The following is a 19128-nucleotide window of genomic DNA, read 5'->3' on the forward strand; positions in this document are numbered from 1 at the left end:
CACGATTTCAACCAGGTACTTCAGCCACAAACTGATCTTTCCATTACAGTGTCTAGTTCATCAGAATCCATCGCTGCACTGGCAAAACGAGACCCAGACATCACTCAGTTTCCTGTCTGAGCACTTACCGTCTACATATTAAGATGACTGAAACATGTCTTTTTTTTGCTCGCTCTCTCTCTCTCTCTCTCATGCACAGCATATTGGCAAGAATAATTTTGTTTTAATAGTAAGATATCTGTAAGGGGTTGCTTTTGGTTTGTTTGTTTTTAATGAAGTGCTTCCATTGCCGTCCATGACATTGAATTTTGTCTCACGTGCAACCTTGGCCACAACACCTGGAAAAGTTACTGACCAGTGGCACCACAGAAACCTCAGTATTGGTGTTGCAATGACTTGCTTCTTGCCACATTGCAGACACAGCAGCATCAGTAAGGAAGAAGTGGCCCCTTGATTGTCAGATGACCCTCATTGTCTTAGCCTGGGAAATGCCAGCCAGGTTATTTTCAGCAACTAAGATTTGGGAAACTGGTAATGTCCAAGGACCTTAAATTGAACACCATTTAACTGCAAAAACAAATTATCTTCAAGCACTTCCCTTTTTTTGGTCATTTTTGTGTGCAGAATCGTGACTTTTATCATCGAACATTCAGTGCATTTTGGAGTCTTAGATGACACTCGGTGCTGTGAAGAGATTTCGGAAAGTGAAAAGTTTCAGCTGCCGTTACAAATTATTTAATGAGCATTAAATCGGCCGCATAAAGTTTACTGAGGATTTGTACAACAAGGGTTCACTGTACAAATTCAAAGAGGTGAATGATAGGGTTCAAACATTACTGAAGATTGTTAAAATATAAATGAAGCTGTGATCATGCCATGTTCAATGCCAAATGGAAGTAACGAAGGCCTCCATTAAAATAGGGATTGGAGAAATTGGATACAAGCATATTAAACGTTTGTACAATATTATCACACAGTGTAAGTTCCAGCTCAAAAAAATTCAGAATTGGTTGAAATCTAAAATAAACACAGAACGTGCTGAGAACACACAGCAGGTTAATCAGCAGCCAGCAGGTTAATGTTTTGGACGGAGACCCTTCATCAGAACTGGTACTGTCCTGTCTAGAGGCTATTAAACCCATTAGCTGCCTCTGGTAAAAGTGCTTGCAATCTCAACCTTTGCCTGTTGATATCCCTCCAAGTCTCTGTTTCAGTCAGTTTTATAAGTGGGCATTCATATTTGCCCTCCAAAACACTAAGCTTTTCCTTTCTCTTTCAGATGCTGACAGACCTGCTTTTAAAAAAAAAAGTGACATAAATACTGTTTGACACCATAAATGAATTCTGAATAAATGAAACCTACCCTTTTTTTTTAGTGGGCTTCATTCATTCCTAATTCAGTGACATCAACTGTATTGGCAATTTAGCTGCTGGTAGGTTATACATTCAAACTCGTGTTGCCAAAAAAAAGTGGCCATTACCAGACACTTTCCCCCCTTCCCCCTCCCCTTTCCTGTCCCAGCAGTAATTCAAGCAGTTTTGGTATCTCGTATCTTGCTACTTTCTGTGTGACTCAAACACAGGAGCTAAAAACGTGGGGAAGGAAAGGAAAGTAAACCTGCAAACATGGAGCTTATGTGCGCAGTTTTCTTCCCTGATTGGAGCTACCCAAAAGAAGTGAGACCCAATGAAACTACTCGAATTGCAACTGTGAAAGAAGCAAAGGTTGGTGACAGCCATGTTATTGGCTTCTCCTGCCACGTATACACTGTGAGCTGGTTTCACCGACGGGAGAGACATGCTCTGAATCCAGCTTTGCAACATTAATGAGCTATTAGTCTCAGTGTAAAAAAAAAGAAAAAAAGAATGTGCATTTATGAGGCTCCTTTCATGACCTCAGGGCGTCCCAAAGCATTTTACAGCGAAATGAAATACTTTTGAAGTGTAGTCACTGCTGTGAAGTAGAAAATGCAGCAGCCAATTTGCACACAACAAGGTCCCACAAGAGCAATGTGATAATGACTAGATAATCCGATTTTAGTGATATTGGTTGAGGGATAATTATTGACCAGGACACTGAGAAGAACTCCCCTGCTCTTCTTCGAAATAGTGCCTGGGGATCTTTTACGCCCACCCAAGAGGGCAGACGGGGTGTCGGTTTAACGTCCCATCTGAAAGACGGCACCTCCGACATACTGTACACGAGCTTATCTAAAAGACCTCATGCCAAAAACTTGTAATCACCTTACAGTACTGCAGAGACACACAAGCCGACCTTATATTAGGGAACACAGTAAACAATTTCTATTTTTCTCGTTTAATCTGATTTGATTTATTTATTTTTCCAGTTACAACTGTAAGTCCTGTTTGGTGTTTGTCATTGGCCTGCTCTACTCATAAAGGTGACATAGAGGCAAAGTGACTCAACATGTTGATATCTTGAGAAAGGTTGCTGCTTATCTTCAGTTTAGTATTTCTACTTTCATCTTAGTTTTAAGGGGGTGGTGGAAGCAGATTCAATCATGGCCTTCAAAAGGGAACTGGATAAGTACATGAAAGGTACACGGGGAAAGGGCGGGGGAGTGGGACTAGCTGGATTGCTCTTGCATAGAGCCGGCGCGGACTCGATGGGCCAAATGGCCTCCTTCCATGCTGTAACCTTTCTACGATTCTATGATTAACCTACTCGATTAATTAGTCCAGGCGAGTGGGTATTTATAGCATCAATTAACATCCTTGTGAGACGTTAAGTAGGTCTTCTTAAATTGAATTTGATTTAACTTTAAATTTAACACTTGTGGGCCAGGCAAAGCAGGAGTATTTCCTCTACGTCCAACAAGCTTACCTACCGTGATCGGACCCCAGCAATCGACCTACCCCCCCCAATGTCTGAGACCCCTCCCGATGTCTGAGACCCCCCCCATAATGTCCAAGAATCCCCCCAATGTCAGAGACCCCACCCAATGTCAGAGACACCCCCCAATATCTGAGACCCCCGACTATCCAAGACCCACCAATGTCCGAGACCCCACCCAATGTCTGAGACCCCCCCAATATCCGAGACCCCCGAATATCTGAGATCTCACCCAATGTCCGAGACCACCCAATGTCTGTGACCCCCCCATGTCCGAGACCCCACCCAATGTCCGAGACACCCCCATGTCCGAGACCTCCCCATGTCCGAGACCCCACCCAATGTCTGAGACCCCCCAATGTCAGATCCCCCCCCCGATGTCCAAGACCCCCCCAATTGCCAACTTCTCACCTCCCCCCACCACGATCGCACCCTCCATCCAACCCCCAAAGATCCCAATCTCTCTCCCGACCCTTCCCCATCCAACCCCCAAAGATCCCGATCTCTCCCCGACTCTTCCCCATCCAACCCTAAAAGATCCCGAGCTCTCCCCTCCCTCCCCCATGCAAACACCGAGTAACATGATCTCTCCCCAGCTGCTTTCCCACCTGACATGCAGCCAGCCTGTCAATCTGGCTGGCTGCTGGGCACGAAACCCGGAACTTATTTTTTTTTCGTCCAATTGGGTTGCAATCGCAGACATCGACCCGCCAACTTCACTTCTGGGTTTGACGTCCAGGTTTTTGTTGGCTCTCAGACTCCTATGTGAAATGAGTTTTGGGCAGACTGAACCTAATTCCTGGGCGTGTGGGATCCACAGCAAGAAACAGTCCATAGTTTGACACTCTATTGGCAATTTCAACCAAAAAAAGCCACAAAGACATCTGGGATGGAAAATGGAAATGTCACAATAGTGCAGTAGGGAGTGACGTTCTGAGATTCAGGCTAAGATCTGTTATTGGGGACAGAATAAACGCGGCTTACTGTGCTGATGGCCGTACAGCACTTGAAAGTGCTAGATGCTGACACGCGAAAATGTTCCTTTCCCTAGCATTAGAATCCCTTAATAAGAACATAAGTTCACCAAAAAGAAACTATAAGTCGAACAAATTAGTGACAGATACTCTATACCCTATATATAAGCCTTCACAACCCTTCCCCTTTATACAATATAGTCTGTGACAGGAACTAAATCGCTTCTGTAAATTAATCAGATTTGGCGAGTGGCACTTGTAATTTTTCTTTGTATTTCTTTGATTTTCTTTCAAGCCTATTTCTGATTTAATTTGAAAACATATTCACAGCATTTAGGTTCAAATTACTTGGAGGTTGAAGTGTGATACTGACTGCAATACAGCTGAGGGGTTTCAATGAGATTGTTGAGCAGGAGAGGGAAGCTCAAAGTCATGATTATCATCCAAACTGCAGAGCACAGAACAGATTTAATCACACTCACAGCCTTTTATCCCTTTTCCCCATGTTTCCACTTAACAAGAAGCTTCTCACTGAAGGTTCACCACTGGGACTCATCCTTTGTAATGTCGGAAGCCTTTTTCCTCAACCTCTTGGCCCATCTGGAATTTACTTTATGTACAGTGGCTCTCGCCATTTCTGATCTAAATCCTGCTGACTCCTTTTTCTTCTTAATAGAAATAAGCATTGACTGAAGTACTTGATTGTTTTTTTTAGTTATAAGAAAGTGGCATCACGGCTCACCTGTTAAAAGTATAACAAGAGCCGATGAATCATTGTGCCCGCAACACAAATGGCACATTTTGGCCAGTGGGGTGGGGGGATGGGGAGAGAGAGAAGTTTGGATAATGAGCCTTTTAGTAAAATCCTCAGCTTTTCTAAAGAGGCCTTTCACCTCCATAACATCGCCTGTCTCCACCCCTGCCTCAACTCATCTGCTGCTGGAACCCTCATCCGTGCCTTTGTTACCTCCAGACTCGATTATTCCAATGCTCTCTTTGCCGGCCTCCCATCTTCCACCTTCCATAAACTTGAGCTCTAAAACTCTGTTGCCCGTATCCTAACCCGCACCAACTCCCATTCACCCATCACCCCTGTGCTCGTTAACCTACATTGCATCCCAGTCCGGCATGGATTTTAAAATTCTCATCCTTGTTTCAAAATCCCTCCGTGGCCTCGTCCTTTCCTATCTCTGTAACCTCCTCCAGTCCTACAACCTTCCGAGATCTCTGCGTTCCTCCAATTCTGGCCTTCTGCACATCTCCGATTTTCATCGGTCCACCATTGGCGGCCGTGCCTCCAACTGCCTAGGCCCTAAGCTCTGCAATTCCCTCCCTAAACATCTCATCCTCTCTACCTCTCTCTCATACATAGAATCCTAAAGCACAGAAGGAGGCCATTCGGCCCATCATGCCTGTGCCAGCTCTTTGAAAGAACTACCAATTAGTCCCATGCCCCTGATCTTTCTGCATAGCCCTGCAAATTTTTCTTTTTCAAGTATATATCCAATTCATTTTTGATAGTTATTATTGAATCTGCTTCCACCACCCTTTCAGGTACTGCTTTCCAAATCATAACAACTCACTGCATAAAAAAATTCTCCTCATCTTCCCCCTGGTTCTTCTGCCAATTATTGTAAATCTGTGTCCTCTGGTTATCAATTCTCCTGCCAGTGCAAACAATTTCTCCTTATCTCCTCCTTTAAGATGGTGCTTAAAACTTACCTCTTTGACCAAGCTTATGATCACTATCCTAATATCTCCTTACGTGGCACGGTGTCACATTTTGTTTTATAATACTCCTGTAAAGCACATTGGGACATATTACTATGTTAAAGGCACTATATAAATGCAAATAGTTGTTGTTGTTATACTCACTAAAACGCTGGAAATATACATTGTTAGCAAACTTACAGCAAAATCACCGCATCTGATCCAGCTCTCAGTGGAAGAAACCATGAAAAGGGCAATTGGGATTCTGGGTTTTATATACAGAGGCAGTAAACACTAAAGTGAGGAGATAATGATGAGCCTGTACAAGATATTGATTAGATCACAGCCAGAATACTGTGTGCAATTTTTGGCAGCCCATTATAGAAAGGATATTGGAGCCATAAAAAAGATGCACTGCAGATTCAATGAGATTATACCAGAGATGAGAGCATACACTTATGATGAGCAACTTGAAAAACTAGAGCTGTATTCATTGGAATAGAGAAGGTCGAGGGGAGATCTAATTAGGAAATATCAAAATTCTGAAAGAGTTTGAGGGGGTAAATAGTGAAATCTTATTTCCACTACCAGTGACAAGAGGGCATAGATTTTGGATTAATGCTAGAAGCATAAAGGGGAAGGTTAGATTAAATGTTTTCTCTCAAGGGATTATTAGATTATGGAATACATTACAACAGTGAACATTGAAGCTGGGACCTGAGTAGATTGTTCCTGTGTGGAGTTTACAGATTCATAGGCACAAAGGGCTGAAATGTTCCTTCAGTGCTCAAATTTCTATTTGTCTCTGACTCCTTAATTCTGTCCACAGCTCAAGTCCATCTAAGACTTAAATATTGTTCTCATATCTGAAGGGGTTCTTTTAACAGCTGCTTCCTCACCTCTTTACAGGATACAAGAAAAGGTTTATAATCTGATAGGTGATCCTTTTCTCACCTGTAGCCTACACTCCCTCCTTTCATCTTAGTCTTCCTCTACTTTATTTTATCAATTGTAAACAATTTTACAACACCAAGTTATAGTCCAACGAATTTATTTGAAATTTACAAGCTTTCGGAGGCTTCCTCCTTCCTCAGGTAAATGTCAATATTTTATTTTATTATATTTATTTATTATATTTTATTATATTTTATTTTATCAATATTTAGCTTCAGAATCCTCCATCCTCAATCATCTCCCTGCATCTTCACTGTGTTGAAATGCAGATTGTTTGCATAGTTTCCTATCGGATCTTATTCTTTCTCAGGATCTCAAACCTTCTTCAGGAGTAGAAGTAGAGATTTTCTACTTCAGTGGGAGATGTGACAGAGATCTCTTGCACTTGTCTGGCACATAATCATTCAAAGTCAGATGTGCATATTGGGAAATTATACACCTCCCCCCCCCCCCCCCCACAACACAGTCCAGGCAAGGGGTCCACAATTTCCTAGTGTGTTCTCCTGCCATGTTCCTGGAGCGCAGAATCAGTAAATCGCCCATATAATTCCTTGTTGGTTTGAACAAAACGTTAGTGTGAGATATTGTCAAATATGAAGAGGTCAAAGGTCTTTCCAGCCAATGCAGAATGGGAGCAGCGGCAATTATCGGCTATTTTATGGTGCAGCGGTGGCTAGAACCTGGCGTGAAGATGAAGCAGCATAAGCCTAACTCTTGGAGGTGGGCTCATATCATTTTTCTAAATTGAACTCGAGTGACTCTGCATCTGAATTATACTGACCTATTAGAGTATTAATACTAAAAGTTAGCCAGTTTTGATCTATGATACAGAGGGCAATATGAGTATTATATAGAATATAAAATATGATTTCACAATTTTTTGGTATAGATGATTCAAAACAAACTCCAGGTACTTGTGCTTTATAACAGGAGTCATATCATTGTGTTTAGTATTTGGCAGATGCTGTAACAAAGACTGCTCCGGATTTCATTTTATTATTTGCCTTCACCAGGAGAGCTCATAGGTTTTTTTATAAGCAACATTTTATCACGTGTCTGGTGGAACAACAAAAAATAGACAATTCAGCTACAATTACATTGCAGGCAGAACTAAGTGAGCGCATGATCAAGTAAAGTTTGCTGATTGCAGCAGTAACTGTGTGCTTGGTCATATGGTCTCAAATTGACTAGCTGCTTCCAAATGCATTCATTTTTTCTCTCTTTTAACTTGCATTGGACTAACACAGGAGTTAAAATGCTTGAAGTGCTATTGCAATAATCAGTTGGATATCACACTAACCGTCTTTATGTCATCAATGAGATAACAGTTGGGAGAAGGCTTGTGTGGAGCATAAATACCAGCATAGACCTGTTGGGCTGAAGGGCCAGTTTCTGTGCTGTAAATACCATGTAATACTATGTATGTAAACTAGAGTACATACAAACTAGGATATTTCATTATAGCATTCCTTGATATCACTGCAGTAGAAGTCACAGCTGAACTATGCTGTTGATAGTAACACACAAGCATCAGATGGCTTAGAGTAAAATGCTTAAGCTTCCCTCTAACAGTTTAGGAAACCATCAGAACCCTTTGATGTATTAATGTTTCAGACAACTCTCCTCTCTATGGGTAACTGCACCCATTTTCATTGAGATAAGAAGTCTCCATGTACAGACTGATGAGTTTTTATCATAAAGTATATGTGTGATGGTAAACCATTTTTCTAATATTTGAATAATCAACTCTGTAATAATTGAATAATAATATGTCTCCTGATTAAGGTAATGGATCAGCCAATGAAAAGTAAGTTCTTTGAGGTAACCAGCTCCACCTGTTCAGTCACATACTCGACATAGCTGCAAAGTCTAAAGCAACTTTTCTGAAATGTGTGATTTTTTTAAACAAATATAAAGGTACTCCTGATATTTGAATAGCTTTATTAATATAATAATAAAGGCCATTAAAAAACAAAGCACTGGGGTTCATTTCTAGAGGGCTAGAATTGAAAAGCAGGGAAGTTATGTTAAATTTGTATAGAACCTTGGTTAGACCACACTTGGAGTACTATGAACAGTTCTGGTCTCCATATTATAAAAAGGATATAGAGGCATTGGAGAAGATGCAAAAAATATTTACTAGGAAGATACCAGAACTGAGAGGTTATACCTATCAGGAAAGATTGAGCAGGCTGGGGCTCTTTTCTCTAGAAGGGGTGACCTGATAGAGGTCTTTAAGGTTTTTTAAAAATTCGTTCATGGGATGTGGGCGTCGCTGGCGAGGCCGGCATTTATTGCCCATCCCTAATTGCCCTTGAGAAGGTGGTGGTGAGCCGCCTTCTTGAACTGCTGCAGTCCGTGTGGTGATGGTTCTCCCACAGTGCTGTTAGGAAGGGAGTTCCAGGATTTTGACCCAGCGACGATGAAGGAACGGTGATATATTTCCAAGTCAGGTGGTGTTGTTCCCATGTGCCTGCTGCTCTTGTCCTTCTAGGTGGTAGAGGTCGCGGGTTTGGGAGGTGCTGTCGAAGAAGCCTTGGCGAGTTGCTGCAGTGCATCCTGCGGATGGTACACACTGCAGCCACAGTGCGCTGGTAGTGAAGGGAGTGAATGTTTACGGTGGTGGATGGGGTGCCAATCAAGCGGGCTGCTTTATCTTGGATGGTGTCGAGCTTCTTGAGTGTTGTTGGAGCTGCACTCATCCAAGCAAGTGGAGAGTATTCCATCACACTCCTGACTTGTGCCTTGTAGATGGTGGAAAGGCTTTGGGGAGTCAGGAGGTGAGTCACTCGCTGCAGAATACCCAGCCTCTGACCTGCTCTCGTAGCCACAGTATTTATATGGCTGGTCCAGTTAAGTTTCTGGTCAATGGTGACCCCCAGGATGTTGATGGTGGGGGATTCAGTGATGGTAATGCCGTTGAATGTCAAGGGGAGGTGGTTAGACTCTCTCTTGTTGGAGATGGTCATTGCCTGGCACTTATCTGGCGCGAATGTTACTTGCCACTTATCAGCCCAAGTCTGGATGTTGTCCAGATCTTGCTGCATGCGGGCTCGGACTGCTTCATTATTTGAGGGGTTGTGAATGAAACTGAACACTGTGCAATCATCAGCGAACATCCCCATTTCTGACCTTATGATGGAGGGAAGGTCATTGATTATGAAAGGGTTTGATAGGGTAGACGTAGAGAAGATGTTTCCACTTGCGGGGGAGACTGGAACTAGGGGCCATAAATATAAGATAATCACTAATAAATCCAACAGGGAATTCAGGAGAAACTTCTTTACCCAGAGACTGGTAAGAATGTAGAACTCACTACCATAAGGAGTAGTTGAGGCGAATAGCATAGATGCATTTAAGGGGAAGTTAGATAAACAGGTGAGGGAGAAAGCAATAGAAGGATATGTTGATGGGATTAGATGAAGAAGGGTGGCAGGAGGCTCACGTGGAGCATAAACACCAGCATGGACCTGTTGGGCCGAATGGCCTGTTTCTGTACTGTACATGCTCTGTAATTCTATGTAATATTAAGGTTTGTCTTGGTGTGAGCCAAAACTGGCCTGCCCAAGATGATTGGAATTTTCTGCAGCTGCCAGCAGTTGAAGGGTTGGTTTGTTTTTCGTACCTTCACAATCTTTCTTTGGAGAATAGTGTAGTGGAAGTAGTGGAAGGATTCGCAGCCTGATTATTAGTCTGACAGGCCACGACATGAGCACTCCTTCCATGGCCGTAACCATCTTTATACCGGCTGATAGGGTGGTTAGTCCCGTACTTTGTACTACATTGCACTAGTACATTTCACAAAATCGCCTAATTTTCCTGCTAACTATGAATCTTCTGTGAGTCATGCAATTAGAATCGAAGAGGTAAGAAACATACAAATCAAAAGCAGCTAGAAGATGCCACTGAGAAACAACTGAGGACTTATGAAAACAACCAATCTTGAATGATCAGTCAGACAAACCTGTCAATAAAAAAAAATAAAATTCCAAAAGTGAACCAATCAAATTGCTCAAAGCAATTTTTGAAAAGATTTTCATTGGCCATTTGTACACAGTGATGGAAGTTTGTAATGTTCAAAATAAGGCCTTAAAGAAAATAATAACATAAAACATAGATATTTCATAGTAGCATAATTAAATTTAACCACTAGGTTGTCTTTTGTGTTTTGAATCCTTACATTAAAGTTTTCATTCGAAGGTCTCAGGCTCTTCCAAAACCCTGGGTGTGAACTTGATACTTTTGCCCATGACTTTGATTCAGTTAGTTGAAAGCAGGATGAGCATGTGGAGCAAACACAATTTCCCAATTTTTATCCATAGTATCGCTAAAATGCTTAAATGTTTCTCTTCTGCTTCTAGCAGTATCTGCTTGGTTGCTCTTCCAAAATTATTTGAAGGGAAGCTAATGGACAAATTTCAATATTTTTAATCAGTTAAAATGTATATGGAATATTTGTTTAAATGGAAAGGCTGTGTGTGTGTGTGTGTGCGTGTGCAAGAGAGGGAAAAAAATAGATACCTATTTCAAACATGACAGACTATACCGATTACATACACGCTTTTGAAGAAGTTTCTTCTACTCTCTCCCTTTATGTATCAAGTGCTTATCTTGAGGTTATGGCTTCTCTTTTATACAATGGGAATAATCTATCTATGTTTACTTTCTGTCATTTTGTACACCTCTATCAAATACCCCTTCAATCTTCTCAGTTCATGTCCATTAAAATGAATGAGGGGGAATCGCAGGCGGATGAGCACACAAGCGGAAAGCACCGCTAAAGTGTCTTCAATAAAAAATGGAAATAAATAAATTATATTTCATTGTAAAATATTAAATTATCAATTGCCGTCATTACTAATCTTTCATTGGAAATAATCCTGCAAATGGTATGTAAAGCTACATGACTCAGATTCACTGGAGGGAGCCTCCACAGAGTCAGCCTCTAAATGAAGTGACATATCAGCCATAATGGCGCTTGGGGCTCACACCACAGTCATACCAGGCTATCTATCAGACAGCTCATGGAGCTTTGAGGAAGAAGGTTGCACTTACTATTGAGCCAACCTGCTCAGCTGCTTCCGTCCAGCCAATTTCATACAGTGAGGAAAAGGTGTTGCATTACTGTGTAGCTGCTATAAAGCAGAGTACGCAGCTTCATCATCATTCCTCAGGACACTCCTTATCTCCTCTGACTCTTGAGTGGGAAGTGGGTTGGAGTAGGCACCAATTCCTGGCCACAGTGGCCCTTTTCGTGTTACAGTTAGCAGCTCATCCTGATAGTGGCCATACGAGCATTGTAGAATGAAGACATCATCCTTCTTATGCTTCTTCATATTTCTCTTCCGCTGGATTGTTGGCTTTCCAAAGTTAGCGGGGTTGATCCACAATTCTTCCTTTGGAACTCTGCTCTGCCCATCAAACGTTGCTATCCAGAGCTGACAGAATTTGTCCCTGGTTCTTCCTCTTATACCACAAGAGATTCTTTTACTGAAGAATCAGCTATTTGGATGGACACAAATTATCTGTGAAGGTCTAAAGATATGAACATAGAAATTCTGAATTTGTAGCTTGAGCAGGATATTTTTAATGAATTGTTTTCAAACTTAAGCAATTTAGGAGAAGCAGGACAATGGGCAGTGCATTTGAGTCACCTTTTCATAGAATCATAGAATCATAGAAAATAGGAGCAAGAGTAGGCCATTCAGTCTAACTCAGTACCCTGTTCCCGCTTTTTCCACATATCCCTTGATCGCATTAGCATTAAGAAATATATCTATCTCCTTCTTGAATATATTTAATGACTTGGCCTCCACTGCCTTCAGTGGTAGAGAATTCCACAGGTTCACCACCCTCTGAGTGAAGAAATTTCTCCTCATCTCGATTCTAAATGGCATACCCCGTATCCTGAGACTGTGACCCCTGGTTCTGGATTCTCCAGCCATCGGGAACATCCTCCCTGCATCTAGTCTGTCTAGTCCTGTTAGAATTTTATATGTTTTGATGAGATCACCTCTCATTCTTCTAAACTCTAGTGAATATAGGCCAAGTCGACCCAATCTCTCCCCATACGTCAGTCCTGCCATCCCAGGAGTCAGTCTGGTAAACCTTCGTTGCACTCCCTCCATGGCAAGGACATCCTTCCTCAGATAAGGAGACCAAAACTGCACACAATACTCCAGATGTGGTCTCACCAATGCCCTGTATAACTGCAGTAAGACATCCCTGCTCCTGTACTCAAATCCTCTTGCAATGAATGCCAACATACCATTCGCCTTCCGAACTGCTTGCTGCACCTGAATGCTTGCTTTCAGCGACTGATGTACAAGGACACCCAGGCTTCGTTGCACCTCCCCTTTTCCCAATCTATCACCATTCAGATAATAATCTGTCTTTCTTGTTTTACAACCAAAGTGGATAACCTCACATTTATCCACATTATACTGCATCTGCCATGTTCTTGCCCACTCACCCAACTTGTCTAAATCTCATTGGAGCCTCTTTGCATCCTCCTCACAGCTCATATTCCACCCCAGCTTTGCATCGTCTGCAAACTTGGAAATGTTACATTCATTTCCCTCATCCAAATCATTGATATATATTGTGAATAGCTGGGACCCAAGCACTGATCCCTGTGGTACCCCACTAGTCACTGCCTGCCACCCAGAAAAAGACCCGTTTATTCCTACTTTTGTTATGTAAAGTTGCCGCCAATACTAAGCTAACCATTTTTTATTAAGAAACTTAGCTACAGGGTTAAGGTACCATCAAGGTTGAAAAAAGTGGCAAAGAACACTAGACAAATCAGGAAGTAATGATTAGGTGAAGCCATGCTTAGCTTTGCAGATTATAGGAGGAAAGCAAAAATGAGGGAAGTAAGGAGTTCGACAGTTTTGTGAAAGATTGAGTTAAAGAACACTGCAACAATTCTCAATTTCAACACGGTGAGGATGAAGGGAGAAGAAAGAACTTGTAAGAAGGGATATTTGGAACTTAGGAGGAACATTAGAAGACAGTTCAGAAGAGCAGGAACCATAGACATATGATAAAATAGAGACAAGAGAAATTGTAATGGAGAGATTGAATGGCCTAATAAGGTACATTTTGCAAGGCCCCATGCCACCAGGAGGATCTTGCATTCAGCCAGTACATATCGGAAAATCGATGAAATCAATGGACAGGAAATATGTTGGTTGCGTGCAAGACCCTATCGGTGGTGCAGGGCCTCATAAATGTAAACAATTTTACAACACCAAGTTATAGTCCAGCAATTTTATTTTAAATTCACAAGCTTTCGGAGATTTTCTCCTTCCTCAGGCAAATGTTTCAAGATCTCCTTGAAGCCTACGCATTTATACATATTGAACAATAATACATGGTGTTTACAGACTGCCCCTGCAACTGCCCGTTGCCAAGGCAATCACCGTGTTCAGACAGAGAGGTGTTACCTGCAGAACCTCCGAATACACATTCAACAAAAAAACAAACAGGGAAAAAAAAACAGAGAAAAAAAAACACAGAGAGAGGCAGAAACATCCGGAAGGCAGAGAGAGCCAGCAAATGACCCATTATATCAAAAACAGATAACATTTGTTCGCTGGTGGGGTAACGTGTAGCGTGACATGAACCCAAGATCCCGGTTGAGGCCGTCCTCATGGGTGCGGAACTTGGCTATCAATTTCTGCTCGACGATTTTGCGTTGTCGTGTGTCTCGAAGGCCGCCTTGGAGTACGCTTACCCGAAGGTCGGTGGATGAATGTCCATGACTGCTGAAGTGTTCCCCGACTGGGAGGGAACCCTCCTGTTTGGCGATTGTTGCGCGGTGTCCGTTCATCCGTTGTCGCAGCGTCTGCATGGTCTCGCCAATGTACCATGCTCTGGGGCATCCTTTCCTGCAACGTATGAGGTAGACAACGTTGGCTGAGTCACAGGAGTATGAACCATGCACCTGGTGGGTGGTGTCATCTCGTGTGATGGTGGTATCTGTGTCGATGATCTGGCATGTCTTGCAGAGGTTACCGTGGCAGGGTTGTGTGGCGTCGTGGACGCTTTCAAGAGAACAGCGTCCACGACGCCACACAACCCTGCCACGGTAACCTCTGCAAGACATGCCAGATCATCGACACAGATACCACCATCACACGAGATGACACCACCCACCAGGTGCATGGTTCATACTCCTGTGACTCAGCCAACGTTGTCTACCTCATACGTTGCAGGAAAGGATGCCCCAGAGCATCGTACATTGGCGAGACCATGCAGACGCTGCGACAACGGATGAACGGACACCGCGCAACAATCGCCAAACAGGAGGGTTCCCTCCCAGTCGGGGAACACTTCAGCAGTCATGGACATTCATCCACCGACCTTCGGGTAAGCGTACTCCAAGGCGGCCTTCGAGACACACGACAACGCAAAATCGTCGAGCAGAAATTGATAGCCAAGTTCCGCACCCATGAGGACGGCCTCAACCGGGATCTTGGGTTCATGTCACGCTACACGTTACCCCACCAGCGAACAAATGTTATCTGTTTTTAATATAATGGGTCATTTGCTGGCTCTCTCTGCCTTCCGGATGTTTCTGCCTCTCTCTGTGTTTTTTTTTCTCTGTTTTTTTTCCCTGTTTGTTTTTTTGTTGAATGTGTATTCGGAGGTTCTGCAGGTAACACCTCTCTGTCTGAACACGGTGATTGCCTTGGCAACGGGCAGTTGCAGGGGCAGTCTGTAAACACCATGTATTATTGTTCAATATGTATAAATGCGTAGGCTTCAAGGAGATCTTGAAACATTTGCCTGAGGAAGGAGAAAATCTCCGAAAGCTTGTGAATTTAAAATAAAATTGCTGGACTATAACTTGGTGTTGTAAAATTGTTTACAATTGTCAACCCCAGTCCATCACCGGCATCTCCACATCATGACTCTCATAAATGTAACCATGTTATTTAAAATTAACTCAGGAGAAACTGAGGAGTCAATATTGTTCCCTGCTCCCTCAGAATATTGCTGCTTTCAGCTGCAATCAGATTTTTAGAGTGCCACAGCTCCCCCTTGACCTCTGTAACCTATGTCATCGAATTGTCCTGAGTTGTGCCATGTTTTTCGAGTCCTTCAACCATTTCTTTTTAGCGTAATCTGCTGCATCTTTTCAGATGTAGGACACTTCATAAAGTTCTTTTGTGCTATTTTAATCCAGATATTACAATGGTTGGATAATGTTGGTTTCTTGAAGTCTATCCTTGTAGCATTTAGTGAACACTTCTATTAAGGTATCATTTTTTTCTCTAAAGCATGGTCTCCTGGTTTGTTCTCCATTTTACAACATTTATTGGTGGCAGAAATTAAGCCAGACCCACTAACAAAGGGTAAATGGTTCATTTTCACTTGTCACATGGTCAAATAGCATGATTTCATCCAATGTACCATTGGAAGGCTTAGGTTATTGTCAGTAAAAATTACTATGGAAGGTTGAAGAAAATGCCATTCTCACAGCTCAGAAGTGAAATATGCTTTTTGTACATATTTACCACCAATGTCCCTTAACGTGCCAACACAACAATTCTCCCCAACTGGTTTAACTTTTAAACTTTACAATTGTCCAACAAGCTCCATCACACTGCTCATTTTGTCCAGACCATTTATTTGGGCAAATACGAAAATGGAAATTGTTCCTTCCTCCAGAACAGTTAAAACTCTCATCACAATCAGATAGGTAATCAGCTTCCGCCTGATGCAAACTATGGGTGATTTATTGCAAAGTCAAAGTACTTATTTGCAGGCTATGTAAATTGTGTTTCATCCCCTTTCAAGAGAAAAATAAGATACTTCTGAAAGCAAAAGGCTTGATTTTCTGTTTATTGCTGCCCTTTTGTTTCTACTTTAGAGTAATTCAATACCACTCAGAGCTGTTGTATAGCGTTGTAACTGTAGCAATTGCTGGAAGGACATGTTGCCCTTTGTAGCTGCTGCTGCCAGAATTCCTTTATAAACAACTGCAACTGAAAGAGATAAAAGGCATTTTCTCATCGGCATTTTTTAAATTGAGAAACCAAATGTAAACGGCCAAGGAAGAACGCCGCCAAGGTTAAAAAGAGTAGGAGAGAAGAGAAGATAAATGAGGAAGTGGTGGGCAGGTGACACCAAGCTTGGGTTTTGAACACCTGTAGATTGTAGGAAGACTGAGGAGTTCCACAATTTCAAAATCTTAGCAAAGAATAAGTTAGAATAGGACATAACGCAATTAATCTTTGACTTCATCACAGTGAGGATACAGGGAGGAGGAAGAGCTTGTGTTATAGCTTAGGAGGTAAAAGGAAGGAAAGCTCAGAGGAGCAATAACTATAGTAGTATCGATATAATAGGGAAAAAGATAGATGGTTATGACAAAAAGACAGAGGTTAAAGGCTAGAGATGAGTAAAGGGTCACCAATCAGACAACAATATTTTTATTGATCAGGGGTCAAATGGAAATTTGCGATACTGGTTCTTATAGTAGCACTAGTAGTGACAATGAATTGGTATTTTGTTAGCGGGTCAGCTTTTATTGTTATTTTGTTTATTTGGGTGTACAGAGAAACCTTATTGCATCTGTGTTTGCACTACGTGACTAATGAAATGGGTAAGTTGAAAACGGTGTCTTCCTGTTCCTGCACTGAAATATAATCAGTGGTGCATTCAGCCAGTACCTCACAACTGTGTATTTACTGAATTACTATCAACATAGCAAATCATCCTGGCTGAAAGTAGAAACATTTTAGTCGTTGTTTTATAGGTTCCTTGGCAAAATACTTTGCAGACTATTTTGGTGATACTATTTCTGAAATCAGACAGAGAGCGAGAGACTTGGTTTCCTGTTTAATTATTATCTACTACAAAGGTTATTGGTCAGCTGCCAACCAGTTTCCAAGGCTAGCACAAAAAAAGGTAGAGAAATTAATTGTCACAATATTTCTTTAAAGTCATTAAACTGCATCATATTAGTGCAATGTTAGCACTTACTACTACAGCAACAACACTTTATTTCCATTGAAATAAAAAATCCAGACTTATGAAATATATCTTTTTTTTCTCTTCAACATAGAAATTGTTAAGATTTCTGATGTTTCTGGCTAAGATTGTTGAAATGCTAATATTTGATATTATTATAAATCTATACCAAAGCAGTTTGCGACTTTGAACTTTGAATTTTCTTGGACTAAAATAGATATTCATAGCTGATTTGTTCAGCTGTACTGTAAATATGTGCAGAGAGAACTAGTAAAACAAAGCTAAAAATGCTGGTAATATACAACAGGTCACTCAAGATCTGAAAGAGAAAGATAGGTTGATGCTTCATCAGAACAGTGAAAGTTTTCCAATAGAGTGAAGAAACTATTCATCTGTAAGTGATCGGATATGGATTGACTAAAGAAGGTGTCTCCATCATCAGCCAGGTAGAACTGTCAATAGCTGATAGGCAAATGGCAGCCACTGACAACACCATGCACCTGGTTCTATACATTCTATACTCCTCCACTGTTATCCCCTAGATCTGAGGCAAGAGGTTCCAACCCTATGCATGGTCTCCCCATACCCTGAATTATTTGTGCACAGTCCATATTTCATAAAGGAATTTAACTTTGTGCACTCTTGATGTTCACTAGTAGGTTTTCTGTGAATGATAAATGTTGGGTGTTTTTAAGAGGAATAAAGAAGTAAGTAACATCTATTTACAGAAAAGTGGCAGGGACGAGGAGCTACGTAATTATTCAGTGAGAAACTTGAAAAAAGAAGCATGGGGTTATTCCACAGTTGTGGGCTCTCAGCAGGGAGCAGCACTTGTAGGGAACTCTGGATCACAGAATCACTTCCTTCATCTTACATATCAAGTATGTCTCATAATGCAAAGTCCTTAAGAAGCTGAGGAATGTATGGGACTGTGCACCCTCTCTGAACTCTCTATATTCTCTGAAGGAACTAAAAACAGTAGAGGCTAAATTCAATGATCCTGCTCCCGGTGGGGACCTGCGCTCAAATGGATACAGCATTGTAGTACTGATTTTCAGACATCGGCTTCCTTTCAAGTGTGGCTCCCCTTGGGTGCACAGGATCACTGAATTTACCCACGTATACATTTTTCAACTTTATTATTCTGATGCAGAAATGCAATTGGCTTTTTCTAAGAATGAACATTTATATTCAGATCTGATTTTATTTTCTTCGTATAATAAAAATTGGCTCATTGGTAGCACTCACGCCGTTGAGTTAGATAGTCATGGGTTCAAGTCCCACTCCAGAGACTTCAGCACATAATCCAGGCTGACCGTTCAGTGCTGCACTGAAAGAGTGGTGCATTGTCAGAGGTGCCGTCTTTCAGATGGGACATTAAACTGCAGCCTCGTCTGCCCTCTCAGGTGGACGCAACAGATCCCATGGCACTATTCGAAGAAGAGCGGGGGAGTTTTCCCCGGTGTCCTGGCCAATATTTATCCCTCAATCAACATCACTAAAACAGATTATCTGGTCATTTATCTCATTGCTGTTTGTGGGACCTTGCTGTGCACAATTTGGCTGCCACGTTTCCTACATTACAACAGTGACTAGACTTCAAAAGTACATCGTTGGCTGTAAAGCACTTTAGGATGTCTTGAGGTCATGAAA

The sequence above is a fragment of the Heptranchias perlo genome, chromosome 16, assembly GCF_035084215.1.
Source record: "Heptranchias perlo isolate sHepPer1 chromosome 16, sHepPer1.hap1, whole genome shotgun sequence".
NCBI lineage: Eukaryota > Metazoa > Chordata > Chondrichthyes > Hexanchiformes > Hexanchidae > Heptranchias > Heptranchias perlo.